The following is a 27,165-nucleotide window of genomic DNA, read 5'->3' as shown; positions in this document are numbered from 1 at the left end:
ACTTGCAAAACCAGACTGGATTTGGCCTGTGGGTCAGGGGTTAGAGTTCCTTCCTCATCTCTTCCACCTCAAAGTGAGCCTGTGTGGGTTCAGTTCTGCAGAATTTCAAAGTAATAAAGGGGGAGTGTATCAGATAACCTTACATAAATATTTATTTATAAAAATTAAATCACCATTATTTTATATGAATTTTTAGGAAGAAGAACTGTCTTAATTGAATGTCATGATTTCAGTTATATCAAAATATAAGCCAATAACTAGAAAAGAGTTCACTCAAAAAAAAGGAAGGCTATACAATAGATTACATATAAAATTGATATAGGACAGGGAACTATATTCAATATCTTGTAATATCCTATAATGAAAAAATATGAGAAGAAATATACATATGTATAACTGAATCACTATGCTGTACATGAGAAATTAACACAACATTGGAAACTGACTATACTTCAATAAAAAAAAAGATTTTATGGTGGAGCCCATTCAGGTCTAGAACTTCCTAAAATAAGTTATTCTGGGACATACTCTAATCTTAGCATTGGACCAAAGAGTCTGCCATGACATACTTCATGAAAAATTCCTTCACTACACCTAATCTTGTCAGTTAAGCCAGATTTTAGCCCTTGTCCCCAAACCCAACACTGTATTCTCATCTTCCTCTTCAGTCCCACAACTGAACAGCCAACCCTTCCTGGAAATCTCCTCTGTCACAGTGCTGTAATTCCCAGAAAATGTGCCCAACATTGTTTTTAATTAAAGCAAAAACAGCAGCAGGAAACAAGGCTGACTTCACGATCAGTTAAGTGTTTAGTCTCATTAAATCACACATGTGTAAACAAACTCATTAGCAGTCGCCGTCTGTTCCGCGGAAGAATTTGCACCGAGAACAGATGCGTGCAGATTGGGCACCTTGGAAGTCCGTGTTTGCCTGGCGTGGTCCTGCCGGGAAGACAGAACGCGCCCTTGGGCTGCACGAGGGATGATCTGTAGGTGCAGCCTTAGCAGTGACTTCAGGAATGGTTTGATCGCTTCCGAATTCAGTCCAGAGTGGGGTGTAGAGATGGCAGTAAAAAACATGGCAAGGAAAAAACAAATTAATTAAAGTGATGCATTTCGTGACCAGGCCTTGGCAGGCAGTGGGATATATATTCTCAGAAACTCGGAGAGGTGCTTGTCATCCACAGTTGATGATTAAACAGCCTCCAAATGTTCTGACTGCTCTCTCCTTTCACTGGTAAGTGATTAACTCTGCTGCGCTGAGAATAAGGGCCCATCTACCGGCCTCAAATTAACAACCAGGATACCCTACTGCTCAGGAAATGTGGCTCCATCATTAAACTCCAGGAGGGAATTAAGCACAAAAGCCTTGTTTTTCATATGTTTAAAAAAAACCAAACCTGAGAGAAGCACCCACTAGGTCCTCTGTCTGTTTCACAACAGAGGTCCTTACACCAGACCCAGCACCCAGCCAGGCCGAAATCTGTGACTAAAGAAGTATGAGTGTTTTAAGATTCAATTCCAAAGTGCAGATTTTTTAAGAGGGAACTTCAAAACAGACAGCCTCAGGAAAGGCAGAGTGTCCACACTCCAGCACACACCTACCGACCATTTTCAGAAACAGATGTCAAGAGGACAGCTTGACGTCCCTGGTAGACTGCAAGCTGAACGCTTTCATTCCTCAAAGGCTGCACAAATGTTCAGTACAAGTCCCTAAGTCACGCTTGTAAACTGTGTTCTTTTCACTTGGCAGTAAAGGGCACTTACAGAACTTGCCCCTTCGATATATCAGGAAAGCGGGATGAAGCAGTGGAGGAGCTTGTGCGAAGGTCCAAGTCTCTCCAGCACTAAGTGGAGGGAAAGGACGTGGTTCCAGCGCCTCCAGGCATCACTCCTCCCTGCTTTCCCTTCTGTGCTGTGTTCAAGTCCTCGGACAAGATTTATTCCTGCGTCTCCAAGGCTCTGGTTTTTGCTTCCCCGGTGTCACCCCCAACCTCCTTGGTAAATTCCAGGATGAGCTCCTGGAAGTTAAAGCTCAAGAATCCTTCGGCACTGAACACACTCGATGTCATTCATTCCTTTGCTTGTTCACGTTTCACTCTGTTCAGTAGGTATCTAGGATGGTCTGCAACGTGTGGGCCATCCTTCCAGACGCCAAGGGCAGAGCAGCACGCAACGGGCATCACATCCCTCGTGGAGAGGACAGTCCAACAGGAAAGCTATTTCCGACGCACAGTTCACGGTGTGACATGTGCGATAGCAGTGGCGCGTAGCTCTGGGAGGGCAAGTAGGGGCTGAAATCAGTCCCAGGAGGAAGAGACATCCAGCTGCATGGTGGCTGGGAGCCTCAGAAGACAGTCCCAGAGAGGCCGACGTGCTCGGAGGTGGGGACAGACCAGTCGTGGTCCAGGGGGTGGAATTCCCCGGGCCTGGCTGGGGCGTGTGGACAGTGGTGAGGGGCGGCACGGGCAGAGGCCAGGGCGTCCCTGGCAGGAGGGCCCTGCAGACCAGGTTCAACAAGCCTAAGCTCTAGGCCACGGGCCACCAACTGAGTGATGAAGAAGTGGGTCTGAGTAGAGCAGACTGGGACGCAGAATGAGAGGTGGTTGGCGCTGGACAGGGGGCTGGCCTTGGATGGGTGAGAACAGTGACCCAGGGGATGACAGAGTGGGTCATTTCTGGCTCTCTTCCCAGGGAGAAGCCACAGGCTTTGGCTCCTGAGGGGACCCGAGGGGACTTGAGGACTCTCCGTCTCAACACCAAAGCCAAGGCACAAGTCTGGGGCCATGGAGGGCAATTGAAATGGTCCAGGGTGCACCCCCCAGGCCTGGGGCTATTCGTGGTCACTCAGCCCAGATGCAGGCTCTCAGTGTGACCTGACACCTTGCAGGAGGGGACGCTTCACCTCTCCTACTGAAATCTCCTTCGGGAAGGCGTTTCTCATCCTCCCAAAGCCCAGACACGGGAACACTGATTGCAATTTACATCAATATATAAAAAACAAATTTCTTCTGTACAGCACAGGAAACTATATTCAGTATCTTGTAATGGCCTTTAATGAAAAAGAATAGGAAAACAAATATATGTATGCATATGCGTGACTGGGACACTGCTGTACACCAGAAAGTGACACACTGTAACTGACTGTACTGCAATTTAAAAAAAAAATGTACATCACCAATTCGCAACAGACTGCGCTTGTACATGAGTGTCAGTGTCTCCAGCTCTCTTCAAGAACAGTGGGGGGGGGTGCTTACTTTTTGTTACTAAGAGCCTAGACTGATAATCCTCCCAAAACAAGGAGGTCACCTCTAAAGCAGTGGAAACCTCAGATCTACGGACCAGAATGCCAGGAACCCCCATTCCCCTGAAAACAACTGCCTCACTGAAGCCACGGGATCAGACACGAATTACGTCTAACACATGACACTAAGTCATTGAAAATGAGGTGGTGTGATCCACGCCTTTCTTGTGGGATTTAGGGGGCAATTCAGGGACAACTTTGTCATAGTAGCAAAGTTTAGTACACTCCATGGTAGGGAGATTTTAACTCTTAAGGATTATCATTTGTTTGATTGTCAAATTGTACAGCAAAATGTTTGCAGAATGTCTTGTAACTCATTAAGGAGCAAAACCTTTGAGACTATAAATCCTAACCATCTATGTTTTTAAAACTCTCCAATAGGATTATCAGTGAAATTTGAATACATGCAGTTACTATCTCTTCAAATTACGTATCATGACCACTTAGAGCAGGTCATGGAGATCATGAGGAAACCGGACCAATGTCTCAATATTTTGCTCCTGAAATGTATGAAATAACTTCCTGGGCTTTTCCTACCATCCCCGTCACAGTATACAGCTGAAATAGTTCCTTCCAGAGACCAAGCCATTTACAAATATATGTACTGAAAATGTAATAATTACTATGAAAAGGGTGAAGGGAGAAATTACCTCTGTTACCCTATAAAAAGCCATTCCGTTTTTCCTGTTTTCCGGTGAATACTGGGTATTTCTGTAATGGGATGTGGCTCGTACTCAATTACAAATAGGGGGATATTTCGGGATAAAGTAGCAGTCACGCTAGGTCCCCGCCCCACACTCTCCCTCAGTCTGCACGTACACCGTGTCCTGGGAGGATTTATCACACACTTTTATCTATTGCGTCTCCACAACTCAGCAGGTCCAGCACTGTCCTCAAGTCTCTTCCAATCAAGCCACCTTTTCCCCCTACATCAGTCCCATAATTACTGTAGTGCCGTATTCCCTACAATACAGCCTATCTTTTTATAACTAAGCGTGTATATTTTTTAGGATTGTTACAACTTTTGTTACTGCTCGTGTTGACTGGTTTCACCCCAACACACTTTCTTCCCATAAGTCCTTTTATTTCTAGTAGAGTTGAGCAGCAGAGCACACGTGGCTTTTAAGGGACACGTATATCGTGCTGTATCAGAAATGCCTGTATCACAATGATGTTTGATTTAAATTTACAAGTAAGGTTAAAAACCTACTTAACTATCTGGAAAAACACCCAAGAAGGTCACATTATCTTAGACTTCACGGCTTTTATTACGACTTAGTTAGTATACTCCGATGAGACTTGCAAAATGCAAGCAAATCCATGATGGGGAAACAACTGGGCTGGTAGATTTCAGGTAAGTGGCATAATGACACCGTAACCTTTTCGTTTTCTCTTCTTTTTCATTTTAGCCAGCCACAAAGTCCCGGAAGCACATCCCTGACTTGATGTGCCCACAGCCACGCGTCCCCACTTCCTTCCCTCTTCTGCAAGGATGCATCTGGCAGACACGTGACGGTTGGCGCAGTACGATGGAGCCCTCGTGGTCTGCGGGGACCAGCTCACGCAAACGCAGCTGCGCTCTGAGGTCGTGGAGTCGGACCAGCAGGGAAGAGCTCCGTCAGGCCCCAGGACCGCAGGTCCGTGTCTGCCTCTCGCCCCTACCGTGTCCCAGCTCTGTGACGTCTCAGCCTGACTTCACCTGAACTTTCCGCACCTGGGAACAGGGATGCCAACAGCAACTATTTCATGTACGTGTTGTGATGGGAAACGTCGATAAACGTAAAACACTTAGGAAAGCAGCTGTTGCCCGTCTGCAGTGAGTAAATGTCAGCCATTACAGTCCCTCCTCAGCAGTTCAGGGATGTCGACCAGGCTCCTACACTTCATTAAGCTTCTGTTTCCTCACCCACGAAAGGGGAAAACGGTGGTGAAATGGGGATACATGAAGGATCAGAGAAAATAATATGCAAAGGCCATCACGCTCACAGAAGTCACTAAATAAATGACTGACAAGATTATTCTGCCTTCCCAGGAAGATCTGGGAACATCTGAAACCTGTGACACTCTCTTTCCATCACTTTTCAAAGCCAAGGGAGCTCATACATGGCAGGTGCTTGGTGCCCTGCAAATACAGAAAATGTTCTCCACCTGAAGAGCATGACAACACATCCAGAAAGGAATGCTTGTCAATAGTTAGGGTTCCTTTTATTGAATTATGAAATAATAGTGTTTACAGCCCAGCCCAGAGCACTGACGTTCTATTTTGGTTTCATCTTGTGTAATTCGATTAGCTAATAAGCTGCATGCCAAATTTCTTTAATAAAATATTAGAATAAAAAATTGAAGAACTATTCTAGATTCTAAATCTCTTTTTCCACTCATTAAACCAAACGTGTTATATCAAGCAAGTCTTTTGTCACCTGAATGCATACTGTTTTCTATAAATCCACATTATCCCCAATGTGGAAAATTTTTTGAACCAAATAAACTCTTAACAACCAAGCTGAAAGAGAAATTCTTTGCTATCTGATTTTCTTTTCCTAAAATGAGAGATTGACAAATAATTAGTATGTGTTATACAAAGACTCTTACCTCTAGTCACTGCTTTTGTAATTACCTGTTCTCCTCAAGGTCAAGTCAGTGTTAACCCTTCCATGGACTCACTTTCTCAAAGTTTATTGATCTTTGTAGAAGGGTTTAAGTGATGAGGAGGGAGAGGTGAGACACTTACTGGAATGTTAATTTCAGGATATTTGTGCAATCCAGGTGAAGCACCCAGAGTCTGAGTAGAATCGGGTTTCTAACAAGAGTAATTAAGGTAGGTTCTGGGACTGACTGTCACATCCGTGCAGTACCTGAAGTCACATGCTGAACACTGAGGAGACTGGTGGAGGAAAGCCAAATGATCTGGGCTCTAATCTGTCATATTTGGAAAGAAGATTCTAGAAGAAGATGCAAGAGTGACCCTGGAGTCTCCTAATCCAGCCCTTGGAGCTTTTCCCAAGATCCTTGAGGGAAAAAAAATGACCCCCAACTAAGAATCATGAAGGTTTGTCACCACTGCTGGAGACGGAACCTCATCCAACCTGCTCAAGAACAAATGAATCAAGACACGTTGGCCTGGCCACACAGAAAGACAGAGGAAGCCCAGGAGAGCGGTGAGAAATGTGCCAATGGTGGAGGCCCGGGCGGGGAGGAGCTGGGCACCGGGCCAACGGGGAGGCTCAGACGAAGCCACACCACCCCTAGAAGGACACTGGACACGCATGGGTGGGCAAACCATGGCCTGTGGGCCAAAGCCCGCCTCATGCCTGCTTCCTTCCAGCCCTTGTGCTAAGAATGGTCTTTCCAGGATGAAAGGCTGGAGAAAAATGTGAAGAATGTTTCCCAATGCAGGAGCACCGCATGAAACTCGAGTTTCAGTGCCCACAAATAAGGCCTCACTGGGACACAGCCAAGTTGCACCACAATAAGAAATGTGTGTATATATATATATATATATATATATATATATATATATATATATATATATATATATATATATATATATTTGGTCTCTGCCCGCCCGCTCCCTTTCCTAGTTGCCTAGCACCCTGGGAGTCTCCAGTGACGTGTCTTTTTGTGTGCCATTGAGGGGGCTGGGGGCTGGGGTCTCCCTGATGGCCCGAGCTGGGGTTAGAGGGTCGGAATCCTGTGTCCCAGCAAGTCTCCGGGGAGGGAAGGGGCTGGAGTTGCCCTGAACACTAATGGTCAAAATTTAATCAGTAGTGCTGACCTAATGAGGCCTCTATAGAAAACCCTGACCGGAGGGATTTCAGGGACCTCCTAGGGTGCTGAACACACGAAGGTGCCAGGAGGGTGGTGCACCCAGAGCGGGCTTGGGGGCTGGCGTGGGGGCTGCATCCTTCCCCCTAGTCCTTGCCCCCTGCGTCTCTTCCATCTGGCTGTTCTCGAATTGCATCCTTTTGTAATAAACAGGTAGGATGGTAAGTAAACTGTTTTCCTGAGTTCTGTGAGCTCCTCTGGCACATCCCTGAGCCCAGGGAGGGGCCATGGGCACCTTCAGCTCACAGCTTGTTGTGGGAAGGACCAGGCATGGACCTGGGATTAGGATCCGAGGTGGGGGGCTGTCCTGTGGGACTGACCCATTCATCTGTGACTCTAGGAATATGGTCTCAGAACTGAACTCAGTGGTAGATGCCCGGCTAGAGGCGGGGAGCTGCTTGGTGAGGGAAACCACACGTCTGGTGTCAGGTGTTAAATGCTGACATAGAGGGAAACCGGGTTTTTACGTTTCCAGGCTCGTTCACTTACAGAAGGCTGCTGAGTTGGAAGGCCAACGAGACAGACCAGGCCAGCAAAGCCGAAATCACTTACTGTCTTGTCCTTCACAGACTCAGCTTGCTGACCTTCTAAGACGGCACATACATTACCTCACTTAATCTTTGCAGCAATCCTACAGGGAGTCTGCGTGTGTGTGTTTTACACAAGAAGAATCTAAAACACAGATTCAGAAACTTGTCTGCAGTCACTGCTTACGAGTGGCAGAAACAGGCAATGAACCCAGGCTTATCTGGCTATAAAGCCAGTGTTCTGGGGCGACTCTGAGAAATGGGGGGCCTTGTACATACCATCGTGATTACTCCTGAAATTCCTCTACCAATAAATACAACCTGGGAAAACAAAGATTAAATTTATCAGCTAAAATAGAAGGTCAGACTGTCGGGCCTGGGGGCTGAGGGAAAGTCCAGACGTTCCCGAAACACAGGTGTGGGAGACCCTCTCGGGAACCCCTTCTGCAAAATTTTACTTTGAGCCAAGGCCAGCCAAAAAAAAAAGCAAATTCCAAGACAATGCGTTCTGATTTTTCACATTACAAGTAGTTCAGGAGACGCCACGACCAGAAACGAGATTTGGCCTCTAAACGTGGACTTCACGGGTGTGTATTTGGATCTGCACAAAGCATGGGCTGAGAAGGCTGAGTTCGTCCCCGTTAGACCTGAGACCACAACCATATCCTTCCAGTGCCGCCTCATCTCTGACTGGCTGAAAACAGACAAGGTTAAAGAAATGTGCCTGCTCACAGTAAACGCAAACACGTTTTCTTCTTCGCTTCTGCATCTCTCATGTAAACGTCAACGCTAAGGCTCAGGCGTTTACAAGCAGGAGAGATGTCAGAGCTTATTTACAGCTGGTGGAACAAAAATCCAGATTTTTGTGACTTGGCCCAAGCCCCAGAGCTCCTGTGGCGTGGCGGTCAACGTGGGCAACTTGACCTTGGCCCAGAGCTCACCCCTACACTCTCATCACCCCCTCACCCGAAACGCAGGGAAACCTCTCTCCTTCTGTGGGCCCACCCCCCAAACTGCTGACTCTGCTTTGACCAGCAGGTCACAACTAGTTCCCCGAATTCCAGGTCCGCACGTGATCAGTTGGGAGTTATCACACACACTGGGTTTCAGTCCGATCAGAGGCTTACGTTCCATGGACGTATCACACCAACACTAACACACACGGCAAAACTGCTTTAGCCATCTTCAGTTTCCAGACTATTTCCCCAGGCTCTTTTGCATGATTTGCTCATCGCCTTTTGTACTTTCTCAAGGAGTTATCTTTAGTCCTTTCTTAATTCTCTAAACATCTTTTCTGAATAGCCTTATTCATCAGCCTGTCTTTGCCACTTAATCGAAAAGTTATGGACGTTTCCAGCCTTAACCTAACCAACCACACAGATTACAAGCTATCCGACTTTAGACTTCCGGTGTGCAGTTTTACACTGAAATGGAAAGACAGGACTACCGGCTTGCAGCCATCTGGTGCAAACGCAGGCGATGTAGAGGTATTAAGTCCTCACCACACAGTTCACTCTTACGCCTTTATCTCCTCTGAAGCTTCTGCACGTGCAGCCCAGACACAGATGCAAACAGCACAGAGCTGGAGAACGAAGTCATTTCCAAAACGTTTTCCCATATAGTTTCCTCTTTTCTGTTTTATTATTTCGTATTGGCTGTCCCACTTTTATTATTTTTGTCAATTATTTTTTTCCCTTCCTGTTTTATCATTCTTCGGCCTTTTTTGGAAGGGAAAACTCTCACTTGACCCAGAAATGGACGAGGTTCCCCAAGGTCATCTGAAAATGGCTAAGACTGGACGTGAAGTCTTCGGCACAAGGTCCTGCCCGAGGGGAAGAGCCGTGCGAGCGGATGGAGGGATGGAAAGTTGTGGGGCAGGCAGGAAAGGGTGGTGCCTGAGATATTCCAGAATTACAGCCGGCATCACGGACAACTGACCGGGCATCGGGAGCAAGAGAGATTTTGCTGAGCTCTGCCTGGAAGGATAACATGGCCTCGCTGGGAAGATGTGAGTCTGGGGAAGGACGCTGACTTCTGTGCTGTGTACACATCTCTGGGACTGCTGGCCGGACAGCCAGGCAGGGACACATCTGACCACTGGAGTCCGCAATGCAGGAGCATAAAGCAGACAAGAGACGTGAACTCCTGGGCCCCCACACCGCGAGCCATTAAATCCAGGAGCTTAATTCAAGCTGCCTGGTGTTGAAGGGCTGGAGCCGAGAGGGAAGATGGCCCGACCAAGCGCCCCGGGAGGACGTCCTTCACTGAGACTGAAGAAGGGCCGCATGACTCAGATGGAGAGGCAGACATCAGGAAAACACAAGGGGAATGCAAACAGAAGTGGGCGTGTGCTCAAAAGCAGGTTTTTTTTCTGGGGGCCTGAAGAGGGTACGGGGGTGTGCCTGTCGGCTGGGGCTGCCGCCACGCTGCACCAGAAACCGGGGGCCTAATGGCAGGGGCTCGTTTTCTCCCGGCCCTGGAGCTGCAGGTGGGCAGCACGAGCGAGTTTTGGTGAAAGCTCGCTCTCTCTCTCTTTTTATTTGTAACACCTTCATTGTGGCATGGCTCCTGTACAGTAAACTACACGTATTTCAGATGTACCATTTGATGGATTCTGATAGATGTCTGCACCCATGAAATCACCACCACAATGAAGATAGCCAACATTTCCATCACTTCCCAAGAGGTGCAAATTTAGAATTCCCAATTTATCCCTTTCCACCCCCTTTACCCCCTGGTAACCATAACTTTGTTTTCTATGTCTGTAAGTCTGTTTCTGTTTTGTAAAAAAGTTCACTTGTGTCATTTTTTAGATTCACATTTAAATAGTATCATAGGTTTGCAGATGGCTACCTTCTCCTGGTGCCCTCACATTGCAGAGAGAGAGAGAGAGACAGCCTTTAGCTTTCTGCTGTCTCCTTCCATAAGGGCCCTAATCCCATCCTGAGGGCCCCACCCTTGTGACCTCACCTAAACAGAATATTTCCTAAAAAAGTCCCTTTGTGTTCTATAGCATTAGTCATGAGACATTAGAATGCCTAAAATTTAAGTCCAACAATGCTGAGACTTGATGAGGATGGGGAACAACCAGAATTTTCCATAAACTGTTGGTGAGAAAGTAAAAAGGAACAACCCCTTCTGGAAAGCAGTCTGGTGGTTTCTTAAAATGTGAACGCATCCTGCTATGCTGCCCAGCGTTCCACTTCTAGGTAAATACCCAAGAGAAAGGTCAGACAAAGACCTGAATGCAAACACGCATAGCAGCTTTACTTGTAATTACTGAAACCTGGAAACTATTCAGATGTCTTTGATCATGTGAATGAATGAAAAAGAAGTTGTTTTAGCCTTACATGGAAGGACCGTTATCCAGCAGGTGTGGGCAACCAAGAGGATAACCCCTCAAAGTCATCATCGGAGTGAACGGGACCACATACAAGCATCCACACCGTGACATTACTTTTATCTAAAGCCTAGACACAAGTCTGCGAGTCCAGATGGCAGAATGGCAACCGCCCGGGGACAGAAGAGGGACACTGACTGGAAATGGACATAGGAAAACTTCTAGGGGAGATAGGGATGGTCTTTCTCTCGACCATGGTGGTGGTTTCACAGGTGAACACACCTGTCACATCTTCTCCAACTGCATATTTTATGTATTTGAGGTTTATTGTACACAACATTATACCTTAGCCAAGTCATTAAAAAAAACCCTCAGTGGAAGGCTAAAGAACCCTAAATTCCAAAAGAGACAAATAATGAGCCCTAGGAGGGAAGAGATGTGGGCATTTGCATCCCAGATGAAGCGGAGGCAGGAGACAGTCGCCCACAGTCAGGTCACGAGAGGCCGGATGAGCGTGCGTCGAACTTCTAGCTGCTGCGTGACAGAGGAGAACCCCCCGGGGAGCCCCTCGGCTGAGACTGACTCACCTTCCAGGCTTGCAGCCCAATGTAGGGGTGTGCTCCACAACACACACCTGACAGGTGACACGTGAAAGGGAACAAGAAAGGGACCCAGGGGCAAGAGAGAACCGTCAACAGAAACAGACCAAGGAATGGCCCAGATGTTGCTATCAGACAGGAATGTGAAAACAGCTGTGGTTAAACACAGTAAAGAAACCAGTGCATAGTTGAATAGCAGGCCTAAGTAGTAAGCTTCCATGATGAAATAGCATGTAAAAAAAAAAAAAAAAAAGGAACCACTGGAGACACAGAAAATGCAATATCAGAAATAAGAAAGGAACTCCATTTAACATCAGAGGAAAGGATCAGTGAACATTAAGTCAGGTTAACCGAAATAACCCCAGCAAAAACACAAAGAGAATAAAAAGTGATAAATAGAAAAGCATCTGAAAACTGCAGAACATCAAAAGGTCTCACATACACGTATTTAGAGTTCAGAAAAAAAGGAGGAAATGGAAGCAGAAAAACATTTGAACTGATAATGGCTCTGAAGATTCCATATTTGATGAGAGCATTGCACACATATCCAAGAAGTTCCTTAAACCCCACCCATGATAAATGCAAAGAAAACATTCCTAAACATTACAATCATGACAACTTTAGACTGGCGGAAAATTTAAAGATACTTTGTTTATTTTAATTTAACTGAGTATCTATCATCTGTATTAAAAGTATTAATTTTTTCTTGCTTTATGTATTTTATTTGGAAGCTTATAGACCACTGAAACCTAACTCTAAAAACTCATTATGCTCTAGAGTCTAATTTGACTGTTGTAAAAACAAACGCTATGAGTCACATGCAAAGTCTTTTACAAACCATCAGAAAAATGTGTATATAAGCCAAAAAAGCAGTAAAGCACAGTTTTTAAGAAGATGGACCCTGCGGGCTCAGAACACTGGTTCCTCCAATAACTCAGTGGATGACAATAAGGCAGATTACTTTTCCACCCTTGACTTTGTTTCTCATCTTCAGATTAAATGACAAGGGCGTGACACTTCTCAAGTTGTTCAGTAGAGGCAGCTCAGTTTTAACAAGGCTTGGAACACAGTATGTCCTGAATGGATGCTATCATTACCTGAAACTGGGTGTAAATTATTCCAGCATCTTAATGTTGTTTTGCTCAAAGCTTGGTCAGCAAAACAGTAGGTGTCTAAGTGCGCAAAGGCCCACACACTCCTGGGGATGTGCCCTGAGACCCTTCCACAGGACGAGCAGGTAAGAACCATTTTCCTAACGGTACTCAGATGTGATGTGTGCTGTGTGCACTCATGCTCTGGGAACCACGCAGTGCGGCTGTCCACCTGCAGCAACGCAGACGGACCTGGAGGTGATCACGCTAAGCGAGGGGGGTCAGGCACAGAAAGCCAAGTATCATATGACATCACTCATGTGTAGAATCTAAAATATGACACAAATGAACTTATTTACAAAACAGAAATAGACTCACAGACACAGAAAACAACCTTATGGTTACCAAGGGGAAGGGGAGGGGGAGGGATAAATTAGAAGTTTGGAATTAGCAGATACAAACTACTGTATATAAAATAAATAAACTAGGTCCTACTGTAGAGCAGAGGGAACTAAATTCAATCTCTTATAATAGCCTGTAATGAAAAAGAATTTATCTGTATAACTGGATCATTATGCTGTACACCAGAAGCTAATACAACATTGTCAGTCAACTAGACTTCAATTTTTAAAAGTAATTATCGATAAAAATAAGTAAGTAACTAAACAGATTTTGCTCGGGTTTGACAGCCTAAGATAATGAAGGCCACAACACGCTGGTGAGGGAAAATGGTCTGACCACCCGAGTTTCTCCTTTAGCGATGAAGAAAACTAACCAGGCACAGAAAGTGCGAACAAACAGCTCTGTCTGGGACCTTCTCTCTCTTCTTTTGACCCTCGTCTTCCTCTCTGAGCATGACGTTGCTGCCCAGGGCACCCTGCTTGTAGCACTGAAAACAGAGGCAACCTAATAAAAGTGACTTTCGCCATTGGACACACAGGCCGTGCTGTGATTCTGGGTGAAACAGTTATTCCGTGGCCTCCCAGAGATACCGTCCAGAGGGCTGCCCCCAAAATGGGGGCAGGACCCCCTGGGGGGCAGGACCAGGGGAGAGGAACTTTAATGGATGGCGTCCTTGCGATGGCCGTGATGTATGACCTCCCTGCTCCTGGGCAAGCCAGCAGGTGAGCTGCAGGTGACACCCCGGCCTAAGCCAGGGGAAGGTCTGACAGCCTCAAAGGGCAAGGGGAAAAGGTGGGGGGAGACAGCACTTCCGGTCGGGTGACATGCTACCCAACAGACTATCAAGAAACAGCACGGCTCTCACATACCGCCACTGAAAACCTCTTAGCATGAGACGACACATCAGGGGCTTAAGAATATTACTCTGAGCAGTCACCACCGAAAAGAACCAGAAATAGATCCTGCAGCACATTAAATTGTTCCTTGGAGTAGAGATGAACAAAGAGGAAAGTTAATTAATCATCATTAGGGGCTGCAAATATTTTAAGACATAGGAAAAAATGAAATTTTACCCAGAGTGTTCACTGGGAAGACAGCTTTTGCTAACCACATTTGGAAATGTGCACTGAGAATCCAGGGCAAGAGGATCCTGCTTCAACTGTGGACACATCAAGTCTTGACAGTGTTAGTGTTTATCCAAGTATTTCCCACGTGACATTTGTAATTCTCTGAATGCTGTACTGATTAAGTTTTAAATTCACAAATACACAACCTAAAAGTTCATATTATACTAATGAAACATTGGAATGTTTTGTCCTATGTTTAATTGACTTAATACAAACTTTAAAAAATAATTTAACTACTTAGAGCACACATTAAGCTGCAAAATGACTAAACATTGAGCATAAGCAGCTAACAATTTCAGTGTAGACATATAAAATTAGACCAGCAACATAACAAAACTCCTCTAATGAAAATGCACGGTATTAACGTTCCAGGGTTTGTCAACAGCATGGATGGAAACACCAGCCCTAAAGTAAGGAGTCAAACGATGTCCTTGTTGAGTCTGGAAATGCACGTGTAACTCTGAGTGGTCTGAACTGACCCACGAAGGTCTTATTAAAAGTGATGCAGACCCCACACAGCCTTTCCCCCAAACTCAAAAAATCAAAAGGGCTGCTCATCACCTGATAAAGAAAGGCTCAGCTGACGCCCTGGCCTTGTGATCTAACCCCTTTTACCTTAAATCTTTTTATAAACGCTCCCTCCCCACCACCGCCGGCTGCTCCGAGCGGCTGGATCACGTGACACGGGTCCTGCGCGCTCACGACCGGAGGAGCAGTTCTGGTGAACAGACTGGGGGCTGAACAGGAACAGAATGTCGTCCCCAGGGGACAGCAGACAATTCAGAGAGCAGGGACAGCGGAGGAGTACGGGGAGGGTTCTGAGAAGTGGAGCCCAGTGTGCTGCTGTGAGGAGGCGCAGGTTCGCGCCTCGCAAGGATGGAGATGGGGGGGGGTCGTCAGGACAAGGGGGGGGCCTGGTGATCCCAGAAAGAACAGAGCAAACCGCGGCTGGCGGGGAACTGGTGCTGCACTTTGAGCTCCATGTGCTAGTCGTGCGCACACACTCAGACACACTTACATACTCATACACACACACCCACAAATACACACTCACACACTGACACATGCACAATCACGTACATGCATACACACTCACGCACTCACAATACATTCACACTCATAGACTCACTAACACACATACACACTCACACACTCACTGACACATGCACACACATACACCCATATGCACTACACACATGCACACACACACACTCAAACTCATACACACTCAAACTCATACACACTCACATACACTTATACACACATACACACTCACAATATACACATATACACTCACACTCATACACACTCACACACTCACCTGCTTCCTACCCTGCCCCTTACCTTCTCTCTGCCTAGAACATTCTTTCCAGTATTCTCTGTATTTAAATGCTACAGCTTCTGCAAAGTCCAGCATTCTGGTGCTGTCTCAGACCTGAGCTCAGTGCTAAGAAAGCCTTCTCCAACGCGGCCCTCCTGTGGCCCTGGCCTCAGGCTCTTGAGAACTTAGTAAACCTGCACCACGGGTATTAAGCTCATTGTTAAGGGCTGGCGTGTGTAACTCTGAGACTATTTCTGGGTCCTGCTATCTCCACACACAGGCTTTAAACTCCCCCGAGGGAGGGAATGCCATGAACTTGTTGTCTCTTCCTCCGTGACTAGCATGATTCATGATAAACCTCGCTGTGAGAACTAGAAAAACTGAGCACCCTCTGAAAAGAGTCTCATAGAATATAAAGTCACCCGAAGCTTTCAAAAATCACAAATTCCAAAACATGTTCCTGTAATTCTTGGTATTATTGCCAGACACAGCGGCGATAACAGCATTTTTATTCGGTGTGGGAACAGCACACTGACTGCTGGGGGAGGAAGAAGTTCAATGGCAAGTACGTGGCTGGACCCGCAGAACCACCCTGCTCCTGCCCTGTTTCTTCTCAGCTCCTCAGGAAAATAGGACTAAACTGGCAAAAGCAAGACGAACATCAAAACAGCAAATTTAAGGCCCACGGTAAAGTATGAGGTTAAATCTTTTAAATGAGTTTAAATCCATCAATTTGGCTAAATTTCACCACCAACGACTGAAAGCATTTCTGGATGAGATAAAGGCAGAGGTAAAATCATTAAAATACTGCAATGAAGAGAGGTGTTGATAGAGAACAAGGAATCCCACCATGGTCTCAATTTTTCAAAAAAGAGAAGGTGGATTCCACCAGCTTCAGCCTAGACAGCTTGACACTGATTCCAGGCACGGTCCCCAAGAGACTGCCACAGTGATGGTACCCAAGCTCTAACATGCGACATGCTGCTGCCTCCAAGCTATGCAAGGTCACCAGGAACCGACCCCTCCAATCTAACCTACTGTTACTTCCTTCTGTTTTTGCAGGGTTCCTGATAGCCATTCTGCAGAAAGCGGAAATGCATTTCAGCAAGGAATGTGACCAAGCCTGTCACAGTATCCTCCCGGGCCACACGGAGGAATGTAAACTCTGAGGAAAGAGAGCTACCTGGCTAGGAACAGCCCTGGAAAGAGGACTAACTCATGGGCTCGGGCAGAGCAAGGGCAAGGCGTCTAGGGTGACGCTAGACGTCCCTCTGGTTCACAATTCTGCACTGCGATCTGGATGAAGATAGTGACTGTATCCTGATCCAATCCGCTAATGCCCCTCGATGGGGAAAAATGCCTAATCCGTATCAGGAAATCAGAATCCCAAAATACCCTGACCTTCTGGAACAGCAGGCGAGCTAAAGGTAAAAATTAAACTTAATGGCAGTAAGTATTTTTTAAAAGTCCCGAATCTAGTGATCCAGTGCACAAATAGAGGAGTGTATTTGCAGAAGAGTATGCAAAAAGGTGCGTGTTCAATGGATGCGAAAAGCAGTGGGGGGACAGGTTAGATTTCAGGATGACTCACCACCTCACACCCAGAGGAGCTCACGCGGCCTGTCCAGTGACCTGCGCCCACCCATCTTTGCTCAGCCCTGAGGACCACACTTTCAGAAACCCGGGAGGGCATCCACGGGAGAAATGCCCTGCTGAGAGAGTTTCAAACTATGTCAACAAAGGATGGGTTAAAAGGACTGGAATATGACCACAAAGACCATAGGCATACTGCTGTCCTATAATAAAAAGCCTTCTGTATACATCCCTTAAGAGGTAAAAATTGGGATATGAATATTCTAGAAACAAATAGCATAGTTCAATATGAGAAAAGATTCTTATGCTCAGATCAGGTCAAATCAACAAATGTCTCCTACATTCAAGCTGAATCTTGATAAATAACTTGCCTAAACTGACCTCAATATTCTCCTTGAATCGGACATAAGGTCATCTGCTAGGAATGAAAAGGAGAAAGATAATGTGGACTGGAAAATCCGGAAAAATCTGGAACGTGGACTGCGGAGAATTTGAGAGAGATTATCCAAGAGGAAATAAGTAGCCTCGGAGCCCTGTTCACGTCCCTGGAGCTGAAGCAGAGTGCATCAGGTTCTGGGAAGAGATGGAGGGCTTGGAGCAGAGCCGGCGCCGCCCTGCAGAGTAAGCGTGGCGAGCAAGAGAGGGAGACAGAGAAAGTCCGGGCCCAGGAGCAACAGCAGGAGAGGCGGGGTGCGGTGGCGCCCAGGGAGGGGCTTACCGGCAGGACAGGAGGTTGGGGTCAGAAAGGGAACATGCAAGTCTCAGCTTTTCAGAAGGCCAGCTGAGTGAATGGCAGTGGATTCCCCGAGGGGAGAAGGCAGGCTGAGGTCCTGGGGGAGCCCACGGGCTGATGCTGAATGAGGTCCCAAACAGTGACAGCTGATCAAAGTGCAGACAGAAAGTCCTCCACCCGGTCACACTCCCAGGGAAAGTGGACTATTCAGGAGGTGGACGGGGACGGGGAATGTGAGTGCAGGGTGTAGACCTAGAAAGACAAAGGGTCACAGGGTGATGCTGAAGGAAGCAACAGTTGGAAGCAGCTCTGAACAGGCTGCAAGCCTTATGGGAAAAGGCACAGAAGTGTCTGTGTGCGACAAAGGCTGCAGCTGTCCCCGGAGGCTCACGGCAGGCCCATCACTGGAGATGGTGTTCTTGAACAGAATAACCTGCAGCACCAAGACATCCAAACTTAAGTCAAGGAGGGAGGGCGGGGCTTGCTGGAAGAGCATGTGCTTAGCATGCATGAAGTCCTGGGTTCAATCCCCGGTACCTCCAGTAAGTAAATAAACAAACAAACTTAACTACTTCACCCATCAAAAAAAGGAAAAAAATTAATTTTTTTAATTTTAAAAATATAAGCCATTTTTTTAAAAAAAGGAAAACATTTTTTTTAAAAAAACATGTCAATAATTCCAGAGACAGCACAGTGAGGCTCCCCAGAAGCCCACGAGGCCCCAGGCCCCAGCAGCCGAGGCTGCCCTGCCCCCCCAGGGACAGCTGAGTGTGGTGGCAGCACAGACACCGGAGCATGTGTTTCTAACTGCAGTGAAAGGGGACACGCAGTTACGTCACACCTGCAAAAAGTTCAGGACTAGGAAGCTCTCCTTGGTTCCAAAGGCCTGAGTCCCTTCCCAGGGTGCTCCCTCCCAAAGGCCGGGTGTTCTGTGTCTTCTTGCCGATTCCTCCTGGGGTGAGGAGGGGGCGGGATGTGCCACTTAACCTGAGTAGCGCTGATTTTTCTGAGGGAGGGTTCATTTTAATGCAGAGATTGCGGATGGCCAGCAAGCATTCCAGGTAGGCAAGTCCGAGCAGCAGAGAATCACACTGTCATGGTGGGGAGTCAGGCCCCAGGGCCCCCTCGGGGTGTGTAAGGTGGTCCCTCTCTCCCGCTGCTGTCCCGGCCTGAAGCTCCTCACTCCCGGTGAATGATTCCAATCAGACCCTGTAAGCCTCAAGGCTTATGTAAGGAGGATGAGCCTGCAGGCCTGCACTCAGGGGAGAGAAACATGAAATAGGTCAGACACGTCCAAACTGCTTGAGAAAAACAAAAGCAAATGGAATTCGGGATAGCCCCAAAATGACTCCAGTGCCAAAGAAGTCAACTAATCTATGGGCAACAAATATATCATCTAAAGACCTAACAACTGCCAGAAGCTCCTCCTGTATCAAGATGGAGGTACCCAACCAAAACAGACACCTAACGAATGCTTAGCATATAGTTCTAGATGGCCTAGAAACTAAAAAACCATTGGAATTACTGATATTTTAGAAGGAAGCGTATCTGCTTCTACAAATATGCAGAGAAGGAATCAAGAGCAATGTTCAAGGTTAAATCACCTGGGTAAATATTTCTAATTAAGTGGGATAAAAAAATCAATGACATAAAAGTTATACATCCTAGCAAATAAGAGAAAACTGAGCAACTTCCTGGCAAATCTGACATTTATAATGAAAATAACAATTCGAGTTATCACTTCCTTAGTTTTTATTAGTACGATGATAATTTTAAAAGTTTTTTTTCCAAATAATGCCTTACAGCGTTATCACTTAATAAGCCATAGTTATAAGAAATATGAGGACCAAATCTTGTGAAGCTACAGTACCCCCTGCATTCTCATAAATGTCAGAAACCTATCTTGGACATGTTATTTTATACCTGGATATCTAGAAAGAGGGCCTTTGAGGGGCCATTTATATTCATACACTGTGAAACATCACACAAAGCATAAGTACTTTCTGTTTGTGTTGGGTTTCAAAGAGAGAAAGGTAAAATCCTTATTTTGTATGCCATAGATCTTACGGCGCAAGAAGAGAAAGAAGGTACCCATCTATTCATTACAGATTTCTATTAAATAAACTTCAGCATCTTGAGTTTCCTGACATACATTTAAAAACATACAAGTGGGTCTGTTTTATGTGAGATGTTTAATTACTGTAACAGTATTTAATCATTTTAGAATTTTTTCTAGTATTTATGTAAAAAGCTTACTTGTTTTGACTTGGAAAAGGATATATTTTAACTCTGCAGTTCTTATTTTTCTGTTGGGTCAAAAATATTGGATATCTGAGGACCCTGGGCTATCTCCTTAAAAATGCAGTGACTCAAATGTTTAGACACAATTTCAGGGACCCCCTGAAGCAATCCACAGACAGCTGTTCAATCTGAACAGAGAGTACAGACTACTGCCATTGAAAAGCATAAAATTTACTTGCCTTTTTGACAAATTAATGTTTGCTTTGAAATTTTAGACATTCATATTTTGTTACATTGCTGCTATTGATTTTTACCACTCTTCATAATATACCTTCATAAAGTACCTGAAATGACTTCTGCAGAAAAAAAAATAGCATAGCCATTTTAAGAAAAGCAACAGATTATTTCTACACTAGGAACCAAGATGTGAAAATCTATACCATTACTGAACGCTCCAGCGTCTACCTACGCCTAACCAGAGGGTTAAAGATATTCTTGTCAAGACCAGCTCCAGTAAGTAGGCAAACCTTCAGTGAAATCACCTTAGGACTGACCTTGAAAAATCACTACCAATATGTTTTAAGTGAAGGTCTAATTTAAAACTATATATATGACCTGTGCTATTTAAAATTCAGAGGGATTTGCAGTCTGTTGGAAACCAAGATGCCTCAGCCACAATTGACGCCTTCCACCTTCTGGTTTACTTCAGAAGATATAAACTGTTTATCAAGTGCAAAATGAAGGAACCACCGTGTGAAACAAGCGAGCAAAAGAAAGACTCCTGAAATCGCACGACCGCATGGCAACGCAGCCCCCACACAGAGGCCACCGCGAGGCTGCCGAGCCCTCGCAGGGCGGCTCCGGGCACCGACCTGGCCCGCAGAGACCGCGGCGACCCCCGGCTCACCGATCCTCAAAGTGCTGCAGTCCTCGGGGGACGGAAGTCAGACCGCCAATCGGTAATTAACGCGCGCGCACACCCGCCTGCACACCCGCACACGCGTGCACACTCACTCTCACGCCTCGGGCAAACCCCGGGCGGCGCCCCCGGAAGGCTGCCCGCGCTGAGCGACCCTGTGATCGCAGCCCTCTGCTCCCGAGGAGGGAGAATCGCTCACCCAAGCAGCCGCCGGCGGCACGAAGTTGCGGAGGAGCCGGAGCGGCCTCAGTCCCCGCGGGCTCTGAGGTCCAGGCGACCCCGGCGCCCCGACTTCCCGAGGAGGCGATGCTGCCCGGCGCCCCGGCCGTGGGAGAGCAGCGCGCGGCGCCCCCCGCGTCCTCACGCTCGCGCCCCGCGAGCGCAGACGCCAGCGCGGCCAGCCCTCCGCCCTCGGCCGCCGCGGGGCCCCCGGGCCGTGAGCTGCCCCGGGCGCCGTCTGCTTTGCTCCCTCGCTCCTCCCCGGCGTGGGAACCGGGCCCGGCCCCCGGGGCTGGGCAGCTGGGAGCGCAAGAAGGCTTCCGGTGCGGGGAGGGAGGAGGACCGGCCCAGGACTGGGGGCGCTCACCCGGGAGACACGACCCGGGGCGGGGACACGGCGACCACTTACTCGGTGGCTTCCCGGACCTCGGGGCTTCGTTCCCGGATCGCCGGCAGCTCCGGGGGCGCGCCTCGCACAGCCGCACCGAGAGCGCACAAAGAGTGGGCTTCGGGGGCGGGAGAGGAGACCCTGCCGTGGCACCTGCGGGTCCCTGCGCAGGTGCACCCACCGCCCGCGAGGCCGCGGCGCTTAAGTCCGGTCTCCTGGCTCAACAGGCGGGGCGGGGCGCACAGCAAACCGGATTCCCCGCTCTGCGTCCCAGCGCTCAATCAGCTCTGCCCGGGCTCTGCCTGTGCCTCCGGATCTCTCTCTCTCTCTCATGGCCCGGAGGATCCCTTGCAGCGCCTCTCCCAGATGCCTTCGACTTCTCCTCGGAACCCCTCCCCTCCCGTGCAACAAAGACTGAAAAAGAAAGTAGCTGCTGAAGCGCACCGTGGGGAGGTCACTGGGGGCAGCTCGCAGCGCGCCTTCCCCAGCAGGTGTCGGTCTCCCGGGGCGGCTCCCCGCTTTCTGGCGCAGCCAGAGTGGAAACCTGCGCGTGGAAAAGCAGCTCGGCGCCGAGTCCCCGCCACTACGACCGGACCAGGGCAGGGTACCCAGTCCTCCAAACGCCCGCCCGACCGCCGTGACTGGGTGCAGTCAGAGGGGAGACGGGGACAAAGGAAGAGAAAGCGGAAAAAAAAAAAAAGGGAGGGAACTCAACGAAAATTTGACCCACTTAAAAAAAAAAAAGTTTTCCAGTATACACTGGTCCGGAAAAGCTAGTTTTCCGTGGTTAAAAACTTCACCTGGGAGAAACGGGAAACTGATGTCTGCATGGATGGTTTTCTTCTCCTGGTTTCCAATCTACTCCTTTGCAAATGCAGTTGTGTGGTTGCAGGGCAGTTACATCTTTCCAGTAAGATCCTGATTCTGTCACTTGGTTCAGTGCATTTAGTTCTGTGGTTGGGTGTGCGGGGTGTGTGTGTGTGTGTGTGTGTGTGTGTGTGTGTGTGTGTGTAGAAACAGAGAAGTAAGTTCTGATATGTTTGGAAGCACCTTCCTGACTTAAAAGAAAAAAACACATGCGTTACTCTCTTTCATTGTGAATTCATAACTAATCATGAGTGTTATGTGCTCTCTCTTCAAGCCCAGGGACTTTGAGACAAAATGTTCATGGTTATCTCCAATTCTTGTATTTCTCCCTAAACCTTCCACATAATCCCATCCTATTTTGGAATCATCACATCTGCACATTTTTCTCCCAGCCTTGACAACTAATGCTCTGCACATGTCAGAAGAAGCAGAAAAAAAAGACATTTAAGTTTAAAAAAAAAAAGGTGTTTAACTAAACATTGCCTTAGTATTAGGCAAAAGCGCAGAGCTACGAATTTGCATTTTTGGTTCTGCCCTCTCAGGAACCTTCTCTTTCTCTACTCCCAGCACTTGATAATCTGTTAGATCAAAAGGTCGTTTGTCCTCAGAGTACTTAGAATTTAAGGCCTCAAAAAAAAAAAAAAAAAAAAGGAAGAAAGAAAAGAAAAAGAAACTGCCAGTAATGCATAATTGGAAGAGAATCTTACACTATAAAAAAAATATAGTGTTATGAAATTGCAGAGAAAGAAGAGGTATCCTCAGACACAGGAGAAATACTTCATAAGGGAACAGCATGAGAGTTAGGCCTTAAAAGGTAGTTCAGATTTTAGAAAAGATAAAATAAGGAAGTTTTTATCTTTTCTTTTGTGTTGTGCTTTTCAGGCAGAGGCAAACTTGTGAGCAAAGGCCTGGAGGTGGTGTCCTTTGCAAAGGGCACCAATAAAAGTCCAGGAAGCTGAGCTAGGAAGGTAATTTGAGTGGCCTCACTTGGCCTGTCCTCCAGCTGCCACACATCGTAGGTTTGTATCAAACCCGGTTTTTTGGCTTTGGCATTACTCTGGTCAATATCGCTCTTGGCTTCGATGGCGACCTGTTTAACTGGTTCATCTCTGCCTTCACCATCCTCAAATTCTGAGGCACGCCAAACTCCTCGATAAGGACCACTTTTTTTTAATTGAAGTATAGTCAGTTTACAATGTCATGTCAATTTCTGGTGTACGGCACAAGGCTTCAGTCATACATGAACATACATATATTCATTTTCATATTCAATAAGGACGGCTTTTAACCTCAGTAATTTCTTCCAGGGCTTGCTCAGCTTTACCAAGGGTAAGCCCTCAGCTGCAGTCTTGTACAGGCAGTCCTCAGAGATACTGCGGGTTCGGTTCCAGACCACCAAGATAAAGCAAGTATCACAATAAATCGAGTCACATGAATTTTTTGTTCCCAGCTCGTGTAAAACTTATGTTTACACCATGCTGCAGCCTAAGTGTGCAGTAGCATTTGTCTTAAAAAAAAAAATGTATCTACTTTGGCTGAAAACTACGTTGTTGCTAAAAAGTCCTAAGCATCATGTGAGCCTTTGGCGAGTCTCAGTAGTAACATCAAAGATCACTGATCCCAGATCACCGTAACTAATTTAATAATAATGAAAATGTTTGAAATATTTCACGAATTAGCAAAATGTGACACAGACATGAAGTGAGAAAATGCCGTTGGAAAAACGGTGCCGATAGACTTGCTTGACGCAGGGGTTGTCACAAACGTTCAATTTGTAAAAAATACAGGAAGAGGAAGTACAGTGAAAAGAGGTCTGCCTGTATGCTTCTCCCATTCTTTGTGGGGTGTGTGGGAAAAGCAGCCAGTCTAGGATGCTGGGGCCACCAGAAGGTGATTGTGAAAAACTTCTCTTACCTGGATGATTGATATGCCCTGGAAAGGTAGTGAGAGTTCCTTGTGGGGAGGGTGGAGCTCAGTGGTAGATTGCATGCTTAGCAAGCACAAGGTCCTGGGTTCAATCCCCAGTACCTCCATTAAATAAATAAGTAAATAAACCTAATCCCCACCACCACCTCCCAAAAAAAAAAAAAAAAAAACGTTAAAAAAAATGGCCACAGGAAAAGAATTAAAAAAAAAAAGTTCCTTGATGTTAGGGAAATCATTTTTCCAGCCTTAGTGTCTAGCCATGGGTATGTCCCACAGAAGGGATTCAGTAAAATGATCATTAAGTGGATACATGAGCACCTGAATATCTCATTATCTTTGAGGTCTGTTCTGACTTATAGATGGTGTGGTTAAACCTACCTGCCTCCACTTTATTGAGAATAGGGAAGTTGTCAGGGCAACTTAATGAAAATGTCAACAAGGGCAAGTATTCAGTTTAAAGCAGTCTCTGTGTCTCTGTCTCTGAGGTAGAAAGGTTCGAGTTTTTCTCAGGATTCTTTGTTTTTCCTTTTGCATGATGGACAACAGCACAAAAGCATTCAAATGTGCATTCTTTTCACACTTGCAAATGACAGTGGTAATCATAGATGCCATCCACCACCTTGCTGCTCAGAGTGCGGTCTCTGTATCGGCAGCAAGGCCAAGACCTGTGATCCTGTCAGAAATGCCTCCTCCAAACCTCCTGAACCAGAATTTTCGTTTAGCAAAATCCTCAGTTAACTCACATGCATATGGAAGTTTTCCAAGCACAGATCTGCAGTCAGCTCATTAAGGATGCTGGACCTGGAAATGGGCTTCAGGAATCTGTTCATTCCTGGGGAGCTGGAGAACCAGCTGGGATATTAGCACCATATCAGTTCAAATAAAGTAATGGGACTAATGGATTCATCTTTATTGGCCTCTTGGTCAAGTTCATAGACTAAAACCACAAGTTCCCAAACCAAGGGGAATTCAGAGGGAAGAGGGGAGGGGAGCAGTTAGGCAGGAAGGGAGAAACGTGAGGAACGTTGCACAATACTGCATCCATACTTTTTTTCTGTGTCCAAAGCAGAACTTTAGTATTTTAGCAAGCAAACCGCTGCCTGTCCTGTCTATCAAATCAAAGTAACTTGTCAAACACAAGAAACATAAGAGTAAACTTCTGTATCTTTTTTTTCTTTTTATTATTGTTTCCCCTCCTTAAGATCATTGGTTTTCCATTTGTCTTAAACACACGCAGTTAAGATACATTTTACACTGGCAACTTGCGATTGCTGAGACCATGTTAGCATCCAGATGTCCCATTTCAGTTGAGGAAAAGAGAACGTTGAGGTCGGAGTCCCTAAATTCCTGGTCCCAGCATTCATGAAGCACCTTGGACTTTAAGAGAGGCTAACAGTGACAGAAATGTTTGTCATTATGTCTTCTCAGAACAGATGGTGTTTGTCAGCATTAAATAGAGTGGTTGACAGAATGATGCACCAGACCCCTGACTTCAACCCCAGGAGAAGATGTCCTTATCCAGAGACCTGTGACCAGGTTATGTTACCTGGCACGTGGCAAGGGGTCGTTCAGTCTGCACACAGAAGCAAGGTTGTAACCAACTGACCTTGAGATAACCATGATCCCTGGTTACCTGTGTGGCCCAGTGTAATCACAAGGGTCCTGATAAGTGGAAGATGCAGGTAAGAGAGTCAAGGTCAGAGTCAGAGACAGTCAGACTGATGCAGTGTGAGAAAGACTGACGAACTGTGGTTACCCAAGAGGAAAGGATGGGGAGGGATAAACTAGGAGTTTGGGATTAGCAGATACACATGACTCTATAAAAGTGATAAACAACAAGGACCTACTGTCTATTACAGAGAACTATATTCAATATCTTGTAGTAAACTATAATGGAAAAGAATCTGAGGAAATATATGTACGTGTATAACTGAATCACTTTGCTGTACTCCAGAAACTAACATTGTAAGTCAACTACACTTCAATGAAAAATGCAATTTAAAAAGCACATAAAAAAAAAAGAAAGACTGGGCGAGCAGTCACTGGTTTTGCAGACGGGAAGGCGTCAGTAGCCAAGGGATGTGTGCAGCCGCTGGACCTGGACAAGGCTGGAAAACCCATCCCCCGGATCCTCTGGGAGAGAAGCAGCCTCATGGACACTTGGGTTCCAGGCCAGTGAGGCTCATTCAAACCTCCAACGCTTAGAATGGAAGGTGGTTCACCTGCATTGCTTTAAGGAGCAGCTTTGTGGTTATTTATTGTGGCAGCAATGGAAAGGATTCCGACTTCAGTCCTGGGAAGCAGGGTGCTGTTGGAACAGAGACCCCAAACTGGAGTGGGGCACTGGCAAAGGCAGGAAGAATTTCGCGGGGCCTGATTTTTCAAAAAGCCTTGGTTGCATGTACTATTAGTGAAAACATAGCTGTTAGATCTGCTAGTGAGGACCCGGACCCGCAGCAGGAAAAACCTTGTCAATCAAAAACAAATGCACTACTTGAAAGTTGATAATTATGTTTCATTTGCTGGACTTCCTGAGAACATCAAGCCTGGGAGGTGGCCTCCCAGATCGCTCAGCTCCGAAGAGGGAAGGGAGGAGCCAGCATTTATAGGAGTTTTTGCAGCAAAGACCAGGTAGTGGGAATATCTGTAATTAAAGATTACTGTTAATGAAAGAAAGCCAGATGTCTCAAGTTAATGAATTTAGCGCTTTTCTATGTGTGGGAAGATGCTAGGGTCTGGGTTC

The 27,165-nt window shown here is 46.5% G+C and overlaps 1 protein-coding gene across 5 annotated transcripts in view; it reads right to left on the bottom strand.

Moving 5' to 3' along the window:
* Window positions 1–22,646, bottom strand: part of GUCY1A1 (guanylate cyclase 1 soluble subunit alpha 1) — a 55,113-nt gene extending 32,467 nt beyond the window's left edge. For 2 of the 5 annotated variants that reach the window (XM_074376505.1, XM_074376518.1), the window contains exon 1: window positions 21,651–22,320. The gene's annotated coding sequence lies outside the window, so the exon portion shown is untranslated. Of the gene's footprint in view, window positions 1–21,221; window positions 21,517–21,650; window positions 22,321–22,429 lie in introns of those variants that run through there. The other 3 variants (XM_074376509.1, XM_074376522.1, XM_074376514.1) reach the window with 2 other exon arrangements.
* Between the last annotated feature and the right edge of the window lie 4,519 nt (window positions 22,647–27,165).

This window comes from Camelus bactrianus, chromosome 2, assembly GCF_048773025.1.
Source record: "Camelus bactrianus isolate YW-2024 breed Bactrian camel chromosome 2, ASM4877302v1, whole genome shotgun sequence".
NCBI lineage: Eukaryota > Metazoa > Chordata > Mammalia > Artiodactyla > Camelidae > Camelus > Camelus bactrianus.
This window is presented reverse-complemented; position numbering and strand designations above follow the sequence as displayed.